The sequence below is a fragment of the Poecilia reticulata genome, chromosome 6 (assembly GCF_904066995.2).
Source record: "Poecilia reticulata chromosome 6, P_reticulata-male-v2, whole genome shotgun sequence".
NCBI classification, from domain to species: Eukaryota; Metazoa; Chordata; class Actinopteri; order Cyprinodontiformes; family Poeciliidae; genus Poecilia; species Poecilia reticulata.
This window is the reverse complement of record NC_088835.1, coordinates 31,848,481-31,861,122: the sequence shown is the minus strand read 5'-3', so window position 1 is coordinate 31,861,122 and position 12,642 is coordinate 31,848,481. Positions and strand designations below refer to the sequence as shown.

Here is a 12,642-nt window from a genome sequence, read left to right as displayed (position 1 = left end):
TAAATGTTAGTAACTTTTTGCTCTGGTGAAGAATTTATAATACTTATTAATTTATTAATACTTAGAAAGACCTCAATTATTTGCTATAAAATATAGACGCATGTTTATTGTGATCTATATTTCATTTATGGCACCAGATGTTCAGAAATATGAGGTGAAATATTTCTAAACTATGACCAGCAGCAGGTTTGTTAATAAAATACTCAATAATCAGTCAAATTAAAAAATTATATATATATATATATATATATATATATATATATATATATATATATATATATATATATATATATATAAATCACATCAGGTAAAAAACTGAAATCATGTTGAAACAGGAGGAGCAGGAATAATGACTAAACAACCAGATAATCATGTTTCCATTACACTAAAAAAAAGAACTTTGCCGGTTGTTACATTGACAAAAGAATATCATGTATAATATAATATATTCAAACGAAAACGTGATAAAATCATGTTGGAACAAGAAATTCAACAACTTAACGTTTATGAAATTTAATCATGTTGAGATTACATGATGATTCATTATAGTCAGAATGATCTTGTGCGGAAGACGATGAGCGAGATCACGTGAGATCACGTGAGATCATGGGAAATCACACGAGGCCACGCGAGATCAGCGTTTTGCGTGCCGGAAAAACTCCTGCGGTAGTTATGAGATGAGTAAATTTTCCTCTGGTTAGCTTGCAATTAATTAATCAGCGTGTCTTTACCATTTACACCATTTTCTGCTTATTCCATGCTTGTGTAAAAAATGTATTGAGGTGAGTCAAACGAGATAAAAATCATGTCAGATAAACATAAAATTCAACAAAAATGTATTCAAGTTGAGATAACGTGATTCAATTTAGGCTGATCTCCCGCCGAGGAGGGTCTAGCGAAATCAGGAGATCACGCGAGATGCTAGCGAGATTATGAAGATCGCGTGACATAACCTGGGAAAACTTCAAAGGGCGGTTTTTCAAGGCAGCGGGGAGATTCCTGCCCTGCATTTAGTTAATTTGAAAAAGGTAAGATTTTATACAGAAACTATACTTGAGATAAGTATGACATATGTAAACCTATGAACTGTGCTGGTCTGTCTATGTTTTGTTAGTTCTTAGAATGTCCTGTAGAGGGCACTAGACGCACATTTCTCCTGTGTCGGTACGTGAAGAAGGCAGCGGAGAGAAGAAAGAAATGGCAGACTACGTAGACTGAGCATGTTCAGCAGAAGTAGAGCAGTTACTACTCATAAGTGCTGCTGTGATATGAAATAAATCTGTTTACTTTGAACTGGATAATGTACATTCTGCTCTGGGATTTCTCCGGTTGGTTTTTTGAACGGCCGATATCTGAACGAGCCAGTGGAGTTCCGGAAGCAGGAGGGTCCCGCCGCCATCTTTGTTATTCGGACTGAAGCCTGGAAAGACGGAGGGACTGTTACTGCTGGATATTTCACTTGGACAAAAGATAAGCTTATTGAACAAAAAGGGGACCTCCAATCCTTTAATGTTTTTTCATTCCACAAACTATGTTCATGAACATTTTCAAAACTGACAACTAATGTGCACATTCACTGACTGAACTGTTATGTTGAAGGACTAACTGGAATATGTCTTTTTCCCCATTGGAAAAGAAGCAGCTATAGTAAAGCTATAGTTTAGAAAACCTACCCTTAATTTTCAGAATATTAATTTTATTATAAGAGTGGACAATTTAAGTTTTTTTTATTAAGGTAATTAGTGTTGCATGGATTATTTTTTGTGGGGAAAGAAAAATAAACTTGAGTTGTTAAAATGCTTATCTGGATTGGATGGAAACAAACTATCCAACAAGGCACAGAAACTTGCTACATGGTTTTCCAAACTTGAGGAAACCTTCATAAGACCAAACGGTCTTTAAAGACTGCAGTCGAAAACAAGATTTAAATTGTTACAATTCTCAAAGTTGAAGAGCAAATTTACTGACACTTTTTATTTTGTTAGGAATTTGATTTCCATGCTAAACAGCCCAGTTTCGGCTGGAAAACAAAACTTTAACCTTTTGTTGTTTTTTAAATTGTGTTTGGCAAATCTAGGAACGTGAGCATTTCCAGCATCAGCTGTTTTTTGTGGTGTTTGTTTTTCTCTGCAGGACACTATTGGCACTTAAGAACTTTGGTAGGCTGAACTATTTTGAAGTTTCTTATTACTAATTATACACTGACTTTAAAGGTTTAAACTATTAATTTAAACTATCTTAAATGCATGTTCAGATGTGTTGCCATATGCCAAGAGTTTATACCTTTTGTATTAAAGTGCCTGCACTGCACATGTTAGAGAAAATGGATAACAATTTTGAAAATACAGTTCTGTTGTACCCTTTCTAATTGCTGAGTGTTCTTTCTACCTTTCACCCAGTGCGGTCTTAAAACACATAATTTAATAGCACTTTAAAAAATGTCTTTGAATTCACGTAATTCAATCATGGAAAGATTTTCCACAAGATTAAACGGCTTTCTTTCAGCATGAAGCGCGTTTGTTGAGCTAACTTGATGTTCATGAGTTAGATCAACTTAATTAAGTAGTGTGAAGGTATCACTGTAAAATAAGTTGGTTTTCACTAAATTTGCATTCATCTTAAGTAAAGTCAATTATTTGGTCCGAAACATTGCAAGTGAGTTGGTCTGGCTCTGGGTCCAGCTGTAGGAAATGAGCTGAATCAGCCCTAAAAGTTAAGTTGCTTTATTTGCTTTAAATTGCAGTAACAGAATTACATAATGCTGCAATAAAGCAATCGGGTGGAAATCCTGTCCATGACTTTTTAATGTTAATCCAGTTATATTTTTGAGTGTAAAACCTGTAAAAAGTTCTGATCCGAAATGTTTCATTTTTTTAGTTGTGACTAAAATACAGATTAAAATCCGATCCACAGGACCAGACCAGAGATGACGAGTTGAACATTCAACGCATCATCAGTGTTTTCAGGATGTCAGTTTAATGATTTATGATGTTTATTCAGCCATCAAGTCGTCTTCAGGTTAATCTGCATTATTCTGTCTCACCAAAGATAACCAAGCTGCTGACGTCGCCAACGAGAGCAAAGCTAACGGATAATAAATATTGCAGTTTTCTTTAAAGTCCAGCTGAATCAGAAACGTTTTGGAGACGTTGATGGTGTCCAGCTGCTTCTCTCTGCTTTTGTTCCCAAGTTTGTTTTAAAAAATCTTCGTCTTCCAGTTTGATGCATTTTATTTTAGCACGCAGCCGAAGAATCATCTCATTTTTTCTGTCTTCGTTTCCGGCGCTGCGCTGCAGAAGTGTCTGCTAACGGCTCCTCCAGCAGAACCAAAGACTGCATGACAATAACTCTGCATAAAGCCATAAGCAGCTTAGCAAACCGCCTTCCTGACACAAAACCTCAACCGGTCGTCCCAATCCGTCCCTTCATCTTAAAGCCTTCGGTTGGGGGGAGACCGGATGGGAACGTGGCTGCAGAGAGCTGCTGGTTTAATCATCTCTGGCTGCTTAAGTAAAGCTGGAGTCTTATTTAACTTCATCACCTCTAATAATGGTGTTCGCGTCTCCATGGCAACAGCTGCAGGCGTTAAGATGGACAATTTTAAAAAGAGCAGCAGAGGAACTACAATCAACTGAGTAGATAAATACTAAATAAGTTGATAATTAAGGCATTAAACGTCGTTTCAGTCCAATTCATAACATTTAAATTACTTAGAAATGTAATTTACATGTGTGTACTTTTAACAAAAAGCATAAATTAAAGCATTTACACTGAATATTTTCTTTCTTCCAGGCTAATTATTCATCTGGTTGAACTGAATTTGTCGGAGGTGAAATAATCAGCCAGTAAGAAATCAAAGCAACTGGTGGGAAAATGTCCCGACAGTAAAACCAGTAAGTTCAGAAACGTTTACCAGGCTGACGGTGAGGTCATCGTTCAGGAGGCCGAACGGGCCGGAACCGACGCTCATTCAAATACTGGCTCAATAATACACAGATTATATGCTCTAACTGACTTCCATACCTCTGAGGCGAGAGCAGAGCAGGAGGAAAGTTTCATCTTCATCATCATCTTCATACGATGAACATTTACTCAGGCTCTTATGTCAGCAGCTGCGTTTCCATTGATTGTAAAATTGCTCAAACTGGAATTAGGAAACTAAATTCTCTTAATGGAAACAAAAACTGGAAAAACTAACTTTTATTTTACCGTGCTTCACTGATAGGGGGCAGTGCTGAGCCCCACAGACACGATGGGTGGCAGAGAAGGAGAGGAGCGTGGAGTCAGGAAATACAAGACTTTCAAGATCTAATACAAGAAAAGAAATCACACAAAATGATGTTTACATTAAAAAATCGGCCGTGACCTCATAATAAATACTTTAATAATAAATCAGCTAAATGTTTCATTTAATGTGGAAACTGAAATATAATTGTTTTATTTAATATTTGTTGATCTGACTGGAGGGGGCGGAGCCTCAGCGGCTCTGGAGGGGCGGGGCTTACCTGGACAGGTACGCACCTCGCCATCATGTTTTTATAGTGTAGGAGGAAGTCAGAGTACCCGGTCAGAACCAACATGACCCGAACAAACCGGCTCAGTTTCTGCAGCAACACGGGATAAAAGTGGATGTTGGGGAGGCTGAGCGTCTTCACGGCCTCTCTGACTCCAGGATGTGACGTTTCTGCTGCGCGGTTTTGTGCTGCAGACTTCCTGTCGCTGGCCAGACGCTGAGCCTCTGGTCGCAGCGTTCATACTCTGCAGAGGAGGAAGCATCTCCTATAGCTTTCTCGATCCCCCATGATGCATCGGGCTGTGGCGCTCTGGCTGGAGCAGCAACGTGTGAGATGGATTAACGTCTCTGCCCCAGGAGACGCTCAGGAGAGACGTTCATCTCTGTCTGAAGGCCCACAGACACATGCAGGACGTCCTGCTGCTACATGAGCATTTTGATTAAAATCAGGTTTGGGGCAGAAACCATCGTCTGGATGATCCTTCCTCTGCTCCTCCTCTTCCTCCCCCTCATGATGGATGACGCCGCTCAGCCAGCAGCGTTAGCGCGGCGCAGGTATTGGTCCCTGCCAGCCCATCGATTGGTGCCGCTGCCTGACCTGAACCTCCTGCAGGGCTGCGGAGCGGAGAACCGAGCCGCTCCGGACCCGGGGGACAAACCGAACCGGGCCGCGCTCCTTCATCATCCTCACTCATCCTGCTGCCTCCTCCTCCAGCCCATCCTGTCCTCACTTCCTCTGCTGAACATTCACTAGTTAACATTAAACGTTTTGAACCAAGTCTCGTCTCTGACTGACGCAGTTAGTGGAAGCAGAAGAGCTCAGCTTGTAGCTTTCCTGTTTAATGACCTCATGTTTCTCCCGACACAAGCAGGATGTGATTTCTGATTTAAGGCGACCTGTTAGCTGAGCACCAACCTTTCGGCTAAAAAACACGCAGTCATTCATAGATCATCTAATTTCAGTCTGCACAGTTCTGCCTATTTTCAGAATGAGCTGTTCAGGCCTCTGTCTCTTTAAATCCAAATACTCTGCTGCTGGCCACGCCCCCAGGTTTACACTCACACATGGAAATGAGCAATTATACATGTTTTCATGTGCGGAATTAATCAACTGTTATATAAAATCACCTGTTTTAGCTTCACATCCAGTTATTCCCTCGTCATGAGCGACGCCCACTCAGCTCCTTCAGACTAGCGGCAGCGAGTCTCCTCTTCTTCAGAGAGGAACCTGCTTCACTTTGCAAAGTCAGATTGTGCAACAGCTGAAGGTAACATAGTTAGATGATGGTTGTAAAACAGCTGGACACACAAACTCCTCCATGCAGTGACAGATTAATGGAGCAGGAAGCTGCAGTCGGATGAAACAGGAAGTTCCAACCAGAAACGCCTCTAGTGCCTCATCCTGCACTCAACGCTGGAGAAGCAGACAAGTCAGACATGATTGTGCTGCAGAGATCAGAGGAACTAAAGAGATTATGAAATTATCAGCTGCTATATCCCCGTGATGAAAGGTCAGAGGTCAGAGGGTTTGGTTGTCCATCCTGTCAGACACGGTTTTCTGTTTAATGTTTCCACTGGTTGTAATGCGGATGCATCAAAATTAAAGCCCTTTAAAACGTTTTAAAGTTCATAAATCTATTGGCTTCATGTTTGATCCAAATCTGTCTGCAGGATAAAATCTTTAATTTTAGTAATATCTGGAAGAATCACTGTTGATTTAAAGGCTTTCAAATCTGCAGTGAATTTAATAGTTTGACGTTTTAATGAAGAAATAATAATAAGAGCCAATAATTCATATAATATAAATAATTCACTCAGATTTTAATGTTACTTTTTATTGAAAATTTGTTTTTCTGACAGTTTCCAACAATAGTTTAACAAATGCCTTTAATTTACTAACAAAATATTTAGTTCATAAGTGTTTGATGTGAGTTAAATGTTTAGATCACAAAATAAAAACACAGTTTGCTAATTAAATAAAGTATTTAAATAATACTGTAACACTGCAGCAGTTCAGAGTCCTTCCTGTTTTAAAGGAAACCAAAAGGCCTTGTTGCCATGGCGACGTCCAGGACAAAGCGTGTCAGGGGACATCAGTCCGTCCATCGTCCTCCTAGAGGACACGTCTCAGGTCCTGCAGGACTTTAATCCTGGTCTCTGCAGATTATTTAGTTTCTCTGCCTGATTTAAAACAGCAGCAATTATTATTATTATAGAAAGACAGAAAGAAACTCGCTGTTCTGTAAGTACACACATTCTGGTTTCTGTGTGTGTGTGTGTTTCTGTGTGTGTTTCTGTTTCTGTGTGTTTATATATGTGTGTGTGTGTGTGTGTGTGTGTGTCTGTTTGTGTGTGTTATATGGTTGTGTGTGTGTGTTTCTGTGTGTGGTGTGTTTGTGGGTGTTTTGTGGTGTTGTTGTGTTTGGTGTTTCTGTGTGTTTTGTTGTGTTGGTTCTGTTGTGTTCTGGTGTGTGTGTTTGTGTGTGTTGATATGTGTGTGTGGTTGTGTTCTGTTGGTGTGTGTGTTTCTGTTGTGTGGTTTCTGTGTGTGTTGTCTTGTGTGTGTTTCTGTGTGTGTGTGTGTGTTATATGTTGTGTGTTTGTGTGTGTTTCTGTGTTCGTGTGTGTGGTTAGGTGTGGTGTGTTCGTTTGTGTGTTTCGTTGGTTCTGTTGTGTGGTTCTGTGGTGTTCTGTGTGTGTGTGTGTGTGTTTCTGTGTGTGTTTCTGTTTGTGTGTGTTTCTGTGTGTGTTTCTGTTTGTGTGTGTTTCTGTGTGTGTTTCTGTTTGTGTGTTCTGTGTGTGTTTCTGTTTGTGTGTGTCCTGCAGGTTCTTACTGTCTTTTCTCTAAAGTCCTGTGTTTTAAAGTCTCGTCCTCTTGTCTCCAGCTCTTCCTGCAGGACAGGAAGCTTCAGACAGTAATTGGATGAGAGCTGTGAGGAACATGAGCTGCTTCGCTGCTGAAGGAGGTCAAACTCTCCTCCTCCACCTTCACATCCGCCCAGCTGACGCTGCAACCTGATGGAGGTAAATGTGGTCAAATTAGAGCTGGACTAAAGTTTCTGCTGTTCTTTGTTTCACATTGTTGGACAAAAACTGAGCAAATTACAAACAAAATGTTTTAATAACTAGGCTAGCACGTTAGCTTTGGTTGGATTTACCCAGAATGCCCTGCGCTGTAGTCCACTTCCTGCTTTTGGAGCGGTCTCACATTCAAACCGAACCAGAGTTCACTTCAACCAAACCCAGTCTGAGGTTTGGAGGACCAGAGGTCAGAGGTCACCAGCCGAACAGGACGGAGCAGAGCTGGTGGGAATGAGTCCTGGATTAAACACAGACAGACTATTTTCACTTTCCTCTGGATTTATTAAAGGATATTAGAGTAAAAGCATCTTAATACATCTTAACATGATTAAACTCAAATAGAAAGAGACTCGGATGCGTCTGCATTGCTTTGCACGCTGCACATTTTTGTATTTAGGGGTTTGCAATAAATGAAAAAAGAATAAAAGAACAATTTTATCAGCATAGATTTGTAGGATAAGTCTCTCAGTTTCCAAATTATATTTTATGAGCTTAAAACCAAACAAGATTTTTCCTTAACAAAGTTGGACGTGGATATTTTGTGAATTCCACGTCTGGGTTCGTCAGGAAGCATCTGGCTGATCATGCTGGGTAATAACCTCACCAATCTTCATCAATGACACGACAACCACCTACTGGTCCTCCTTCGTTTGGCTGCTCCAGTCTCCTCGTGTTTTGTTTCTGTCGCTGCAGCTGGACCGGCGGGGCAACAGATGCTGCAGCATCTCTGTGATGCTGCAGCATCTCTGTGATGCTGCGCTGCCCTGGCCTGGTTACCGCGGCCACAGGGGAGGCTTAATTAAAACCATCTAGATGGAGAACATGGTGAGGAAATGTCATTTTGTTCAGCTGCGACACAACCGCAGGGTTAGAGGAGATTTCTGACCGCAGAGCTGCTGGTTTGGTTTGGGACTCGCCAACTGAATCAGGTTCGGGTAAAAAAATGATCCCAATTAGCCCGGCGTGAGTCCAGCTGCTGCAGCAGCATGCGAGCGTTTCCGAGGCTGCAGGTCCTCACCGGCGCCGTCTGCTCGGTTTCCATGACTCCACAGTGAACACAGATTAACACAAAGTCTCCTCTCTGCATGAGCATCTCTAACTTTTTCCTCTCGCTCGCAGCAACAGAAACCGTCTCAAACAGCCATTAAAAATAATGAGATGGCCATTTTCACCGCCTGTTACTTGAAAACAATCCATATCACACAGGGGACCTCCTGCTGCAGACTGAGGGCCACAATTTCCAGAGATTTACTGAACAACCTTTGGCTCCTCTGCCCTCGATGGGACCGTGAACATCCCAACGCAGCTCTGCAAAACGACGCAGGTTTTACTCAGAGAAGCAAAAGACGCACGTCTAAGAAATGAAGCCGTACGTAAAAATAAAACCTAGTCAGTCCTGCTCTCTGCTCACCTCCATGATGAAGAGCCACCATGGTTCTTCATCATGGAGGTGGAGATGATCTGTGTGTGTTTTTCTGGTCGTCTCCTTTGTTTTCCTCCTATCAGAACCCAGATTTTCCCGTTGATCACCTGGCGACTCTCCAACGGTCTACTCAAAGTTTCGTCTCATGTCCAGATTGTTTCCTGCTACCAACAGAAAACTTTAACATCATTCTCAGATAATTCGCTGCGTCCTGACGGAGTATCAGGGTCATCAGACCAAAGCTCATCATGCCAGGTTTCTAGCAGACGGCGTCTCGTCTGAGGAGCTCAGATCATTTTTTTATGCTCGTCTAAATTATCATCTTTATTCTGATGATATTTGTTAAGTTAAACAGCGATTGATGTATTTGAGTGCATTACCATCTCCACCCAACTGGCACACGCCTCACAGAAAATCAAGCGCACCCATCTCTCTCATTCAGGCCTTCAGGAGCTTATAAAGTAACCGGGCACACCTGTGTTCAGTATGTACCCTTCAAACAAAGAACTCAGCTTCAAGCTCCTGCAGAGACACCACTGGTTTTCAACCTGCTGTGACCTTCTACTGTGACCACTAATATAAAATCATGTGTCCTGTATGAGATCTAAAGACAAAAGAGAAGAGAAATAAAAAACATGTCACTGAATAGTTGTTTCCGCTCTCTTGATGGGAGCAAGCCTTTTCAATTTGGGCAGAAGCTAGGAGGCTTGGCAGACCGGAAAACTTGACAGTTGAAAACCAATGCAAACCAATTGGAAACCAATTGGAAACCAGTCGGACACCAACTGACCTGATGACCAGAAATCCGATAAGGAGGCTTCGACGGATTAACCAAGGAGGACATCAGGTCGTCGCAGCTGACAATTCACAATGGCTGAAAAATGTGGAAAGTCACTGAAACAATTGAAGCTGGATCGCACCATGGCAAAATCTTCCTTCACCAAGCAAGCAAACTTCCTAAGCAGAAAAGCTGCCAACATGACAGAGATGGAACGCGAGAGGAGTTCAAAAAGCTAAGCTCTGATGCCAGACATGTAAGTGATTCAAATATGATTACAAAGCTGACTATTAGCAGAGCTGGAATGAAGCTGGTGAGCTTGATAAACAGCAAAAGCTGATTTTGAAAAGACTATCAATGACTGTGATCAAAATTTGATGAGTCAAACAAATAGTTCAGTCTAATTTGTTGGAAAAATATGGTCAAGATGGGCTCTATACTGCAATCCAGGAGGCAGAAAAGGCTTGCAATGTCTTCTGACATAGAGGTCTTCTGTGATAAAACGGCATAGAAGTGCAGCTGTCCTTGTAAAATGATCCAGGAATCTGTTAAATGGTTTTGTGACCTGGGAAATATGGATTCCAGTAAAAGAAAGGGCAGTATAGAGGACAGAGTAAACAAATTAAATTGATGAAAATAAACTCAAACAGAAAATCACAGTTGCTATAGCACAAACAATTCAGAGGAGAAGAGAAATCAGATGCAGCTCAGGGAATCTTGCATCTTTACCTCTACTAGCTCAATCTGCACCATTGTAAAGATCAGACCTATTGTCTACCAATTCATGGCTGTAAAAGAAACTTCACAGATGGAGGAAAGATGGGAAAGCCTGCAGAAGCAGGGAGAACCAAGTGGCTCAATTGAAGGAAAAATTCCAGTTATTGGATAGTGTAGATGAAAGGATCTGTCATGAATTACACCTGTTCGCGTATGATACTGCGGCGGATATGTTCCGAGTCATGAAAAATAGGTATGGCGATAAGTCAAGTATTGCTTTAGAAATCATTGAAGAGCTTGAGAAGATCCCACCCTTAAAGCAAACCAGCAAGGAAGTGATAGATCTTATACAAAAAATTGAAAAGGCTCTAGTTGATTTAACAGAGCTAGGAACATTGGAGCCATGAAAAACCCTCTGGTTATAAAATCTCTAGAGAGCAACTTCCTGATGTATAAAGAGAGACTGGCTAGTTTTTATGGTTAACCCTGCTAATGCAGTAACTCCAGTTAATCATTTTGATAGTCTTCTTAGATTTCTGAAGACACAGGAGGAAGTTCTAGAAAAACTAGAGCAACTTGGAGTGAGTGAAAAAGTTGAAAAGAAGTTTGAGAGGCGACATGCTTTTACTCGAGTCGCAAGAACCAATCATGCCTGTATTGTTTGTGGAGACACAAGACATGGAGATAAGATATTCTTCTGTAAACAGTTCAAAGCAATGAATGTAGCTGAAAAGCTCAATATTGTGAAGACATTGAAAACATGCAAAAGGTGTTTGAGAAAGCATGAAGAGGATGCTGGATGTATAAACACTTACCTTTGTAGGAACAAAGATTGTAAGAAAGGGAGCTTTTCAGATCACCATTTCCTCCTTTGCCCAAAGGGTGAACTTACAAAGGCTGGGGGTGATAAGCCAAAATGGAAAAATAGACTGACAGAAGAACAGGAAAATCAACTGAACTTCACCAAGCTAGCAGAGGAAGCAGAAAAGCCTTTTCAAATGTGACTGCATCAACAAGCAACATAAAGGGTGAAGTCCCTGGTTAGAGTCATATGACTAAAAAGCAACCTGTTACCTAAGCTGTTGGAATTACTGCAAAGCAGGCCAGAAATTGGTACTTGATTGACCCTGGCTCTGATACTAATACATTACTCACCAAGCACTCAAAAAATGAACCTAGAAGTGAGAATAAACATTAGTTGTTCATGGTGTTGGGGAATGTCAGTCAAAGTTAGAACAAGAAGATACCTGTTAAAAGTGAGAGTTAAAACCCCCAAAGGGACAGTGAAAGCTCACCAACTCATTTGTTATGGACTCAGTGAGATTGCTAAAGTGCATAAAGTCATTCAACCACTGCAGCTACAAAAGTTCTTCCCAGATGTTGACCTGGAGGACCTCAAAAGACCAGATACCATTGAGCTACTAATCAGCCACAGAGAAGGCAGACTGGCCCCTCAAAGAGTCAAGGTTGTTGGAGACCTGGTCCTGTGGAACAGTCCACTCGGCATAACCGTGGGAGGAGCTCATCCAGATCTTTGTGAAGTCGTCGACGTGGCAGCACACAGTTCAGAAACACACTTTGCTCGTTCCATGCGCACTGCTGCTGTAAAGTATGAAGAAATCTGCAATCTCAAAGAAGTTAAAGCAGAAAGCAAAAATACAACTGCCAATAAAGAGTTTATTGATTGGTGGAAATGGGAGAGCATAGGGGCCGCTTGTGAACCAAAGTGTGGTGGATGTCGCTGTGGGACATGTCAACCAGGTGGAAAAGAGATGACATTAATGGAGGAGAAAGAACTTGAAATAATTAAACAAGGTCTTACTTATGTGCAAGGAGATGCTCACAGTGATACTCCCCACTGGGACGCAAAGTATCCGTGGATTGTAGAACCCACTAGTCTTCCCAACAACAGGAAAAGTGTTGAGTCAACTTTCTTAAAAACAGAAAGACGATTAAATAAAGAGCCTGAATGGAAAACTGTCTATGCAAACCAGGTGCATGAAATGGTGCAAAGAAAAGCAGCAATAAAGCTAACAGAAGAAACTTTGAATGGCTGGAAAGGACCAGTATGGTATGTAAACCACCAGGTGGCACCAAATCCTCATTCTGTAACCACTCCTGTGCGTTTAG

The 12,642-nt window shown here is 41.3% G+C and overlaps 1 long non-coding RNA gene across 2 annotated transcripts; it reads right to left on the bottom strand.

The window, feature by feature from the left end:
• Window positions 1-1,581: 1,581 nt before the first annotated feature.
• LOC145552052 (uncharacterized) lies at window positions 1,582-9,351 on the bottom strand. 2 transcript variants are annotated; one of them, XR_014087997.1, is made up of 5 exons: window positions 7,672-9,351; window positions 7,348-7,528; window positions 5,642-6,694; window positions 4,506-4,758; window positions 1,582-4,308 (listed from the first exon to the last, which is right to left on the bottom strand). It is a non-coding gene; the product is annotated as an uncharacterized LOC145552052 (long non-coding RNA). The 2 variants fall into 2 exon arrangements; XR_014087996.1 differs by having other exon boundaries at window positions 4,506-6,694.
• Between the last annotated feature and the right edge of the window lie 3,291 nt (window positions 9,352-12,642).